The sequence below is a fragment of the Rhinoraja longicauda genome, chromosome 19 (genome assembly GCF_053455715.1).
Source record: "Rhinoraja longicauda isolate Sanriku21f chromosome 19, sRhiLon1.1, whole genome shotgun sequence".
Taxonomy (NCBI): domain Eukaryota; kingdom Metazoa; phylum Chordata; class Chondrichthyes; order Rajiformes; family Arhynchobatidae; genus Rhinoraja; species Rhinoraja longicauda.
Genome location: NC_135971.1, coordinates 9,780,635 through 9,791,908, shown reverse-complemented (window position 1 = coordinate 9,791,908; position 11,274 = coordinate 9,780,635). Strand labels below are relative to the sequence as shown.

At 47.4% G+C, this 11,274-nt stretch overlaps 1 pseudogene; it reads left to right on the top strand.

The window, feature by feature from the left end:
* Positions 1–7,757: 7,757 nt before the first annotated feature.
* Positions 7,758–10,837, top strand: LOC144603098 (zinc-binding protein A33-like; annotated as a pseudogene).
* The last annotated feature ends 437 nt before the right edge of the window (positions 10,838–11,274 follow it).

The following is an 11,274-nucleotide window of genomic DNA, read 5'->3' as shown; positions in this document are numbered from 1 at the left end:
TTCTTCTGCCAATTCCGTATTCCCATTATCACTTCCCCTGTGTCTTATTTTGAGCCTCATAAGGGAAGACGTTGCCTATTGAAACATAACGAACTATTTTGCAGCAAAGGAAGACCTTTGTTTCGGAGAGGGCTTTGTTTAGTGTCATCCTAAATATTCCTGAATAAGATAACGATATTTATCAATTTGGGGAGATGGTCACTTGCAAAATCCAATTCCGATTCTTCTGGTCCTTTTGAGTCTTCTCGCCAATTCTTTAGATGGAATGTTGGCCCAAAGAAAGGTGAGGCTGGAACCATCATGTTGAAAGGTGTGGGCGGAGTAGCAGCTGTCGGAAAGATAAGACCTGAGCCTAGACCGGAATCCACGTTGGAAGCAGGGTGAAAGTGCAGTTGGCAATGCAATGGTATGGAATGGAGCCAAGAAATGGGAACAAAAACACAAGGGAACATAGATGGGCCAGAAGCCGGCAGCAAGGATTACTGAATTTCAAATATATCGTGTCTATCTTTGGTAGAAAGCAGAGTGTGCGGTTCATTTGTATCAGATTCCTTCAACTGTTTCTTCCAGCCATTTTATCCCGCGCCAGTCGTATTCAGGCACTCCGAACGTTTATCAACCGCTCCCACAAGTGGAATTTATTGGGGTTAATCAAGGGACTTTGACTCTCGCGTTTCGTGTTCCTTATCTGATACTGCAGAGCGCACTTTGCACAAGAACGTTGAATCAGGAATAACCAGAAGGTAAAATGGCTCCGGCAGAGGAGGATGAGAGTTTAGCAGAAGAACTAATTTGTCCCGTTTGCCTGGATATCTTCACCGATCCGGTGTCCCTGCCGTGCGGACACAACTACTGCCGCTCCTGCATCACACAGTGTTGGGACAAGGACGGGAGAAATTCCTGCCCGAAATGTAGAAAGGAGTTTCCTGACAGCATCCTGATTGTGAATTGGACTTTGTCAAGCCTGGCTGAGAAAACTCACAAATTACAGCTGAATCAGAAAGAGGAGAAAAGTAAACTTCACTGCAAGAAACACCAGGAAGAACTGAAGCTGTTTTGTGAAACTGACAAGATATTGGTCTGTGTGGTTTGTCGAGACGCGCGGGAACACAGAGAGCACCGCTTCATACCGGTAGAAGAAGCTGTTGAAAACTACAAGGTAAAAGCAAACATCTTATGATCACATTAATTCTACATCGTTTTTTCTCATGTACAGCTGTTTCATTTCGCTTTATGTTTTTTACAAACCCATTTTCAGGCTCAGATCAAATCTTCCCTGGAATCTCTGTCGAAAGAAAATTCAGAGATACAGGAAATGGAACAATTGCAGAAAATAAATATTTCTGGATTCATGGTAAGGACTCCTCCTGTGCTGTGTGATGCCGTGTAGATTTGTTCCCCTTGAGACAACATAATAATATCCCCATTTCTCTAAACAGGAACAGTCCCGCAGTGTGCAGTCCCACATCACATCTGAATTCACTAAAAAGCGACAGATTCTCGCTGAGGAAGAGCAGCGCTTACTCAAAGATCTCAGGGAAGCGGATGCGAAGAGCCTAGATTTGATGGAGAAAAATCTTCAAGCAATTCAAGAGAAGTTAAATTCTACGCAGGAGAAACTCACAAAGATGCAGGAACGGATGGATCAAAAAGACAGTGTGATATTTCTCATGGTGAGAATTTCTTATCAGTTTAGGCCAATCCAAGAGCACACAGAAAATGCATAACCTCTCGGGAATAAGTAGAGACTTTGACACTAAATGTATGATTGTTCCTCTGTTTCGCAAATTAAATGTTACCTTTAAACTGACACTAAAATCTAGGTACACCTGCATGCTGTGAGTGTGTCTGGTGTGGCGGGTGTGAGAGGCAGTTGATTAATTAATGGGAACTAACATTCAGTTGCACACCTTGACACTTATGCCATCTATCTATCTATCTATCTATCTATCTATCTATCTATCTATCTATCTATCTATCTATCTATCTATCTATCTATCTATCTATCTATCTGTCTATCTATCTGTCTGTCTATCTGTCTGTCTGTCTGTCTGTCTGTCTGTCTATCTATCTATCTATCTCTAAAACTCAGATCTTGTGTGTATGTATCAATATATATATATATATATAGATATCAATATATATATATAGCTTTCTGAGATTTTGAAATTTGGTTGTGGACATGTCGACTTGCATCCAAGATGGTAAACCACAGCGCCACAATTTTAGCGCCACCGTTATCACCACTCTCATGGCGACTGTTTAAGATAAGCACACAAGTCGCAGCGGGCAGCTTCTTCTCCTCCTCCTTCAGCGACCGCTTCCACCGACGTTAACCACTCCCTCACCGGTTAGTATAATTGTAGCTTCCCCACCCCTAGCTCCCTCTCTTGTGATCGTGACAGACCATGTACAGCCAGGGCAGTGTATGTGTTAATAAAAGCAGTTAAAGTTACATGGTGTCCGAGAACCATCTTTACATGGCGTCAGAAGTGGTTCTTCCTGCGTCTTCAGTTTCTCGGGTTTTGTTTTTTTAGTTCCAGTTCCCCCTCCCTGTGCCGTGATGGCCTCTGCCTGTCGCAAACCTGACATCTTGGTCTTTGATGCAGACATCACTCATCGCTGGAGTGTGTTTCGACGTGACTTTGAGCATTATGCCACAATCGCTCACCCTGCCGCGGCCCCTGAGGTCAAAGCCTCCCTTTTACTGAACCTGGCTGGTCCCGAAGCGCTTGAGCGGTCGGAGTCATTCGTCTATGGACAAGGCGAGAGTGTCGAGGACCCGGTATGTCTGCTTGCTAAATTTACGGCTATGTGTGACCTCCCCACGAACCACATTTTAGAAACCATGCATGATTTTCTTTTTTTAAATCAGAAAATCATTGTTGTTCATTTTGTAACCCAGCTGCTTATATTTACAGGATTAGTGACGAGGAATACACGTTGTCTGTAGAAGATGGGGCACCGGACGTTGCAAAATTCGATCGTCCCTATTTACTGAAGTGAGTGTTGAGCGAATTATCCTGCGGTAGTCCGCAAGGTAATGTTGATATAATTTATTTTTCTGGTGTAATAGAGATCGCTAGATGTTAGTTGGATACAAAAAGTGATATGAATAATGGACACTTTAATAAAAACATACAGCCACCTGAACATCTATTCAACAACAAACACTCATCACTATGTACCTACGATAATATTATGCCTCTGATCACTATTCCAAGCAACTCTCTCTCTTACTCGTTCAGCCCGTTGACTTCAACTCTGTTCATGGACATCCCCTGTTCCATGAATATTCCTAGCCGCTTCTCTTTTTTATTTCCCCTCTCCCATGTAGATGGTTCTCCTTAATATACTTACTCCTAAACTCAGCGGATCCATTCACGTCGGGGTAAAACTAACCCAGACTCGCAGGGCAGCAGAATCGAGCCGTTCTTGTGCTTTAATAAAAGCTCTATATTCGACACAACGTTACACCCTGGTTGTAACCGTTACTTGATCGCATATATTTCTCTCTCAGTCGCAGGAACACGGTCTATTTCTATTGGTGATCATTCTTTGCAAGAAGCTGTGACCCTGTCTGAATATCATGACAAGTGTTACCACCCCTCTGACAATGTATTAATGCACACCCCTCATTTCGATTGCAGCGTCTGTGCCCAATTTATCTCTGCCTCCTCCCCCCCTCTCAGGTTTATACATCAGCATTTCTCCGTAGTCAGGAATTTACATTCCACATTGCAATCTCTCCTCCTTCAATGAATCTCTGCCACAAAACGAATTAAACGGGTGGCATAAAAATGTTGTCCATCCAATATAGTTTGGTGTATCTCCGGGAAATGTGTTTGTTGTCCGCCCGCCTGTGCCTGAGGCCAAGCGGCCTCTCCCCCGGTCCCGGGGCCGCGCTGCCCGAGTCTCCCCCCGACCCCCGGGGACTCTCTGATTCTCTGCTTCTCCCCCCAGTCTCCGTCACCCTGGATGTGGAAACAGCGGATCCGCAGCTCGAGGTGTCTGAGGATCGGAAGAGGGTGAGATGGACCCGGACCCAGAGGAGTCTCCCTGACACCGGGAAGAGGTTTACAGGCAATAAGTGTGTGCTGGGATCGGAGGGATTCACATCGGGGAGACATTACTGGGAGGTGGAGGTGGCGGGGAGTGAGGCCTGGTGTCTGGGAGTCGCCGCAGAGTCTGTGGAGAGGAAGAGACCGGTCACACTGTCCCCGGAGACTGGAGTCTGGAGCATCTGGCAGCGGTTGATTGATGTGCTTCTTGCACTAATCTTCGCTCGATCCCGTCCCATCCCCGGGAGGGTGGGCGTTTATCTCAGTTACGAGTCCGGGAGAGTTTCATTTTACGACGCGAAAACCAAGTCCCATCTCCGCACCTTCACTGGGAATAAATTCACGGAGAAACTGTATCCTTTCTTCGTGCCTTCTTGCGATGAAGACCACTGGCTGAGAATCTGCTCCGGTTCCGCTCCGGGTGTGTAAAAGGGTCCGGTCCCGGGACCGGCATCAGGAGCGGGGCTCAGGGGCTGTGGGGCAGAAACCCGGTGGACAACAGGTCGGCGCTGAACGGCTCCCATTTAATTCCCAAATTCCTCGTCGTAAAAACCCCAGTGAGCGCGGAAATAAAACCAGGGGGAATGTAAATGTGGGAAGAGAGAAATAAACCGCAACTGAAATCAGAGCTGTCGATCCGTTCATTTTAACGCGTTAACCTCGTCCGGCAACGGAACAGAAATTACTTTTGTGGAAATATAAAGGTTGAAACAATCGCCCTTCGCGCGGGTTCAGCAGCGGCCGCGGGCGGCGGGTCCTGAGTTCCCCCGAGTCCGAATGTCCGCCGAGTAATTGTGTCTTGTGCAGGGGGCGCCTGGAAATGGACGTTAAGGAAACGTGCAATTAAGAGAGGGGAACTAAAAATATGGAGGGGCCAATTAACCTGCAAACCCGCACTTTATTTTCGAGTGTAAGGGGAAATCGGGCAACCGGAGGAAATCCACGCGGTGCGAGAGGTTAAACCAGCAAACTGCACACAGACGGCACCCGGGGTCAGGACAGACCACGGGTCTCTGGCGCTGTGAGGCAGCAGCTCTACCCAATGTGCCTACTCGCTGCCCTTGCCCTTTCTAAGAAACGCCGCTATTTCTTTCCCCCAGCAGATGCTGCTCGACCCGCTGCGTCTTTAACATATATAACAACTACAGCATGGAAACAGGCCTGTCCGGCCCTACCAGTCCACGCCGACCATTCTCCCTGACCTAGTCTCATCTACCTGCACTCAGACCATAACCCTCCAATCCCCTCCTATCCATATACCTATCCAATTTACTCTTAAATAATAAAATCGAGCCAGCCTCCACCACTTCCTCCGGAAGCCCATTCCATACAGCCACAACCCTCTGAGTAAAGAAGTTCCCCCTCATGTTACCCCTAAACCTTTGTCCCTCAATTCTGAAGCTATGTCCCCTTGTTGGAATCTTCCCCACTCTCAAAGGGAAAAGCCTACCCACGTCAACTCTGTCCGTCCCTCTCAAAATTTTAAAAACCTCTATCAAGTCCCCCCTCAACCTTCTACGCTCCAAAGAATAAAGACCCAACCTGTTCAACCTCTCTCTGTAGCCTAAGTGCTGAAACCCAGGCAACATTCTAGTAAATCTCCTCTGTACCCTCTCCATTTTGTCGACATCCTTCCTATAATTTGGCGACCAGAACTGCACACCATACTCCAGATTCGGCCTCACCAATGCCCTGTACAATTTCAACGTTACATCCCAACTTCTATACTCGATGCTCTGATTTATAAAGGCAAGCATACCAAACGCCTTCTTCACCACCCTATCCACATGAGATTCCACCTTCAGGGAACAATGCACAGTTATTCCCAGATCCCTCTGTTCCACTGCATTCCTCAATTCCCTACCATTTACCCTGTACGTCCTATTTTGATTTGTCCTACCAAAATGCAGCACCTCACACTTATCAGCATTAAACTCCATCTGCCATCTTTCAGCCCACCCTTCCAAAAGGCCCAAGTCTCTCTGTAGACTTTGAAAATCTACCTCACTATCAACTACTCCACCTATCTTAGTATCATCTGCATATTTACTAATCCAATTTGCCACACCATCATCCAGATCATTAATGTAAATGACAAACAACAGTGGACCCAACACAGATCATTGGGGCACTCCACTAGACACTGGCCTCCAACCTGACATACAATTGTCAACCGTTACCCTCTGGTATCTCCCATTCAGCCATTGTTGAATCCATCTTGCAACCTCACTATTAATACCCAACGATTTAACCTTCTTAATCAACCTTCCATGTGGAACCTTGTCAAATGCCTTACTGAAGTCCATATAGACAACATCCACAGCCTTGCCCTTATCAATTTCCCTGGTAACCTCTTCAAAAAATTCAAGAGCAGCACCAAGCTGTGTTGCTTGGGAAGTAGTGTGTGGGGATTGTGTGGGGATTGTGTGGGGATAGTAAGGAGTAAGACCTGTGTGATCTCCCGGACTAGTTTCGATCGCCTAGCTTGGGGTCGGAGAGGAATTTCCAGGATTTTTTCCCAAATTGGCCTGGGTTTTTTATCCGGTTTTTCGCCTCTCCCAGGAGATCACTCAGTTCTTTTGGGTGGGCGGTTGGAGCGGTTGGAGTAGCGGCCGGGCGGTAGGTTTAGTAACCGAGCGCGGGGCTTTGTTTGGAGAGTATGACTGCCAGGGCAGTTTTTTGTTCTGGGTGTCAGATGTGGGGAATCTGGGAGTCTGATAGTCTTCCAGACATCCACATCTGCGCCAGGTGTGACGAGATGGGGCTCCTAAGGGACCGTATTAGGAACCTGGAGCGGAAACAAACTCTCTGCGGCAGTTTGTTTATTCAGCTCTTCTTTCCTGCTCCAGAATTAATCAGGCAGATTTACTGTTTGTGTAGGAAGGAACTGCAGATGCTGGTTTACACCGAAGATGGACACAAGATGCTGGAGTGAATCAGTGGGTCAAGCAGCATCTCTGGAATAAAAAGTAATGGGCGGCGTTGCAGGTTGAGACCCTTCTTCAGACTGTGTGTCAGCGGAGAGGGATGCGGGAGGTTTGAAAACGGTACAAACGAAATACGAGTCGGCACCGATCACCAATGATCGCTAGAGCCCACAATGGTCCATTGTTGGCAGTGAAAGCGGTGATAACGAAGGAATACGAACAGTGAAACTATCAGGACCACTCAGAGGACGGAGGGACCGGGAATGCGAGAGTTAATTGAAATTAGAAAATCAATATTCATGCCGCTGGTTTGTAAGCTGCCCAAAGGCTGTTCCTCCAATTTGCGTGTGGCCTCATTCAGACAGTGGAGGAGGCCCAGGACAGAAAGGGCAGTCCGGGAATGGGAAGGGGAGTTACATTGTTTGGCAAACGGGAGATCGCGGAGGCCAAGTTTCAATGTCTTGTCAACTGCTCCCTGTAGTGGTGTTCGCCTGGAGTTGCCACGACACCTTGTGCCCTCGCCCTGTCTGAAGAAGGGTCTCCACCCGAAAAAACGTCACCCATTCCTTCTCTCCGGAGACGCTGCCTGTCCCGCTGAGTTACTCCAGCTTTTTGTGTCCATCTCCGCCAGTTTTAACCAGCATCTGCAGTTCCTTCTTGCCAACTCCTCCCCTTTAGTGTTCACTGTGGCGCGGCGATTGGACAATCGCGGCATCTCAGGTGTTCAGCGCCTCCCCGAAAGTGGAATCAGGAAGTGGCGAGAATCAACATGGCCGCCGAACGGCAGGTTGAGAGTTTACGCCAAGAACTAATATGTCCCGTCTGCCAGGATATCTTCACCGACCCGGTTTCCCTGCAGTGCGGACACAACTTCTGCCGCTCCTGTATCACACAGTGTTGGGAAAAGGACGGGAGAAACTCCTGCCCGGAATGCAGAGCGGAGTTTGCAGACCGCACCCTGATTGGGAATTTGGCCTTGTCAAACCTGGCTGAGAAAACTCACAAATTAAAGCTGAATCCGCAAGAGAAGGAAAGTAAACTTCACTGCGAGAAACATCAGGAAGAACTGAAGCTGTTTTGTGAAACTGACAAGATATTGGTCTGTGTGGTTTGTCGAGACGCGCGGGAACACAGAGACCACCGCTGCATACCGGTAGAAGAAGCTGTTGAAAACTACAAGGTAAAAGTAAACATCTTATGATCACATTAATTCTACATCGTTGTTTCTCATGTACAACCTTTTCATTTCGCTTTTTGTTTTTGCAAACCCATTTTCAGACTCCGATCAAATCTTCCCTGGAATATATCATGAAAAAAAAATCAGAGATACAGGAAATTGAACAATTGCAGAAAACAAAGATTTCTGGATTCATGGTAAGGTCTCATCCTGTGCTGAGTGATGCCGTGTAGATTTGTCCCCCTTGAGACAACATAATAATATCCCCATTTCTCTAAACAGGAACAGTCTCGCAGTGTGCAGTCCCACATCACATCTGAATTCACTAAAAAGCGACAGATTCTCGCTGAGGAAGAGCAGCGCTTACTCAAAGATCTCAGGGAAGCAGAGACGAAGAGCCTAGATATAATGGAGAAAAATCTTCAAGAAATTCAAGAGAAGTTAAATTCCATGCAGGAGAAACTCATAAAGATGCAGGAACGGATGAACCAAAAAGACAGTGTGATATTTCTCATGGTGAGAATTTCTTTTCAGTTTCGGCCAATCCAAGTGCACACAGAAAATACACAACCTCTCGGGAATAAGTGGAGACCTTGACGCTAAATGTTTGATTGTTCCTCTGTTTCCCAAATTAAATATTACCCGTAAACTGTCAATAAAATCTAGGTACACCTGCATGCTGTGAGTGTGCCTGGCGTAAGGGGTGTGAGAGGCAGTGCATTAATTAATGGGAACTAACGTTCAGTTACACACCTTGACATTTATGACAGATATACCATCTAAATCCTGTTTGTATAATCAGTGTTTGATAACTTTGGGTGTTTTGCATGACCCATTGTATGAAATCCTTTGACAATGTAAAAACCATTAGCAATACATTCATTTTAGAGTTGCAATTTAATATGTCCGGTGTGGTTCACTTTTCATGTCTATTGACATAATACATGGTCTTCCTCTTTCATCTTTGTCCAGTGTTCCCTCATCCTATCTGCACCCTTCCCGCGCTCTGTGCGTCAGAAGGTGTGATACTGCAAAAATTCCAACAGGTTGCAAAAATTAGTAGAAAATCCTGCGTGTGGTCAGTGTAAATCAATTAAAACTGCCTTTTTTGATTTCAGGAGGAAATTCGTCGGAAGAGGAGGTAGGAAATGTTCTTTACTGAAACCATGCATGATTTAAAAAAATAACTCAGAAATTCATTGTTGTTCATTCTGTAACCCAGCTGCTTATATTTACAGGGTTAGTGATGGGGAACACACGTTGTCTGTAGAAGCTGGGGCACCGGACGTTGTAAAATTCGATCACCCCTTTTTATTGGACAGAGTGTTGAGCGAAATGTCCTGTGGTAGTCCGCAAGGTAATGTAGATAAAATTTATATTTCTGATGTAATAGAGATCGCTACATGTTACTTGGATACAAAATGTGATATGAATAATAGGAACTTTACTGAAAACATACAGCCACCTGAACAGATATTCAACAACAAACACCTCATCACAATGAACCTACGATAATATTACGTCTGTGATCATTATTGTAAGCAACGTTGACAGAATGGCAAACATGCCTCTCTCTCTCTCTCTCTCTCTCTCTCTCTCTCTCTCTCTCTCTCTCTCTCTCTCTCTCTCTCTCTCTCTCTCTCTCTCTCTCTCTCTCTCTCTCTCTCTCTCTCTCTCTCTCTCTCTCTCTCTCTCTCTCTCTCTCTCTCTCTCCCTCCCTCCCTCCATCCCTCCCTCCCTCTCCCTCCCTCCCCCTCCCCCTCCTCCTCTTCCCCCACCCCCCGCAACAAAACGAATTAAACGCGTGGCATAAAAATGTTGGCGATCCGATAGAGTGTGGTGCAACTCCGGGAATGTGTTTGTTGTCCGCCCGCCTGTGCCCGAGGCCGAGCGGCCTCTACCCCGGTCCCGGGGCCGCGCTGCCCGAGTCTCCCCCCGACCCCCGGGGACTCTCTGATTCTCTGCTTCTCCCCCCAGTCTCCGTCACCCTGGATGTGGAAACAGCGCATCCGCAGCTCGAGGTGTCTGAGGATCGAAAGAGCGTGAGACTGACCGGGACCGGGAGGAGTCTCCCTGACACCGGGAAGAGGTTTACACACTGGCCGTGTGTGTTGGGATCGGAGGGATTCACATCGGGGAGACATTACTGGGAGGTGGAGGTGGCGGGGAGTCGGTGGTGGAGTCTGGGAGTCGCCGCAGAGTATGTGCAGAGCAAGAGTTGGGTCACTCCCACCCCGGAGACTGGAATCTGGAGCATCGGGTGGCGGTGGGATGACGAGTTTGATGCACTCACCTCCCCTCCATCCCCTCTCCCCGCCCGTCCCATCCCCGGGAGGGTGGGAGTTTATCTCAGTTACGAGTCCGGGACAGCTTCATTTTACGACGCGGACACCAAGTCCCATCTGCATACCTTCATTGGCAATAAATTCACGGAGAAACTTTATCCTTTCTTCGGGCCTTGGGCACCAAACCAGTGGCTGAGAATCTGCTCCAGTTCCGCTCCGCGTGTGAAATGGGGTCGGGTCCCGGGAACGGCGTCAGGAGATGGGCTCGGGAGCTGTGGGGCAGAAATCCAGCGGACAAAGGTTTGCGCGGAATGACCCCCGTTTAACCCCCAAATTCCGGGTCGCGAAAGCCCAGTAAGCGCCGAAATAAAACCAGGGGGAATGTAAATGTGGGAAGAGTGAAATAAACCGCAACCGAAAACAGATGTGTCGATCCATTCGTTTTAACGCGTTATCCGCGTCCGGCAACGGAACAGAAATTACTTCTATGAAAATATGAAGATTGAAACGATCACGGCGGGCGGCGGGTCCCGACTCCGGGCTTCCACGGTCCTCAAGTCCACTGACTCGCTTTTAAGGTTGTTAGAGCTGTCTGGGAAAAAGAAAACCGGTAAAAGCGACCCTGTGGCGGTGCAAAAAAGAGTGGCGGATGATTTGGAAATTACTAAAGGAGGGGTGAGCTGAATACCGAGATCGCGTGGCAGAAGGTTTGATAATTAAGTGAAAATATAGAATTGATTGTTGAGTCTTCTTGTGCCCCGCTAGGATGGAACAGGTTTCTATGTTCGCCAACTTCACTGCCCTGTAGCGCAACGCACGATGTT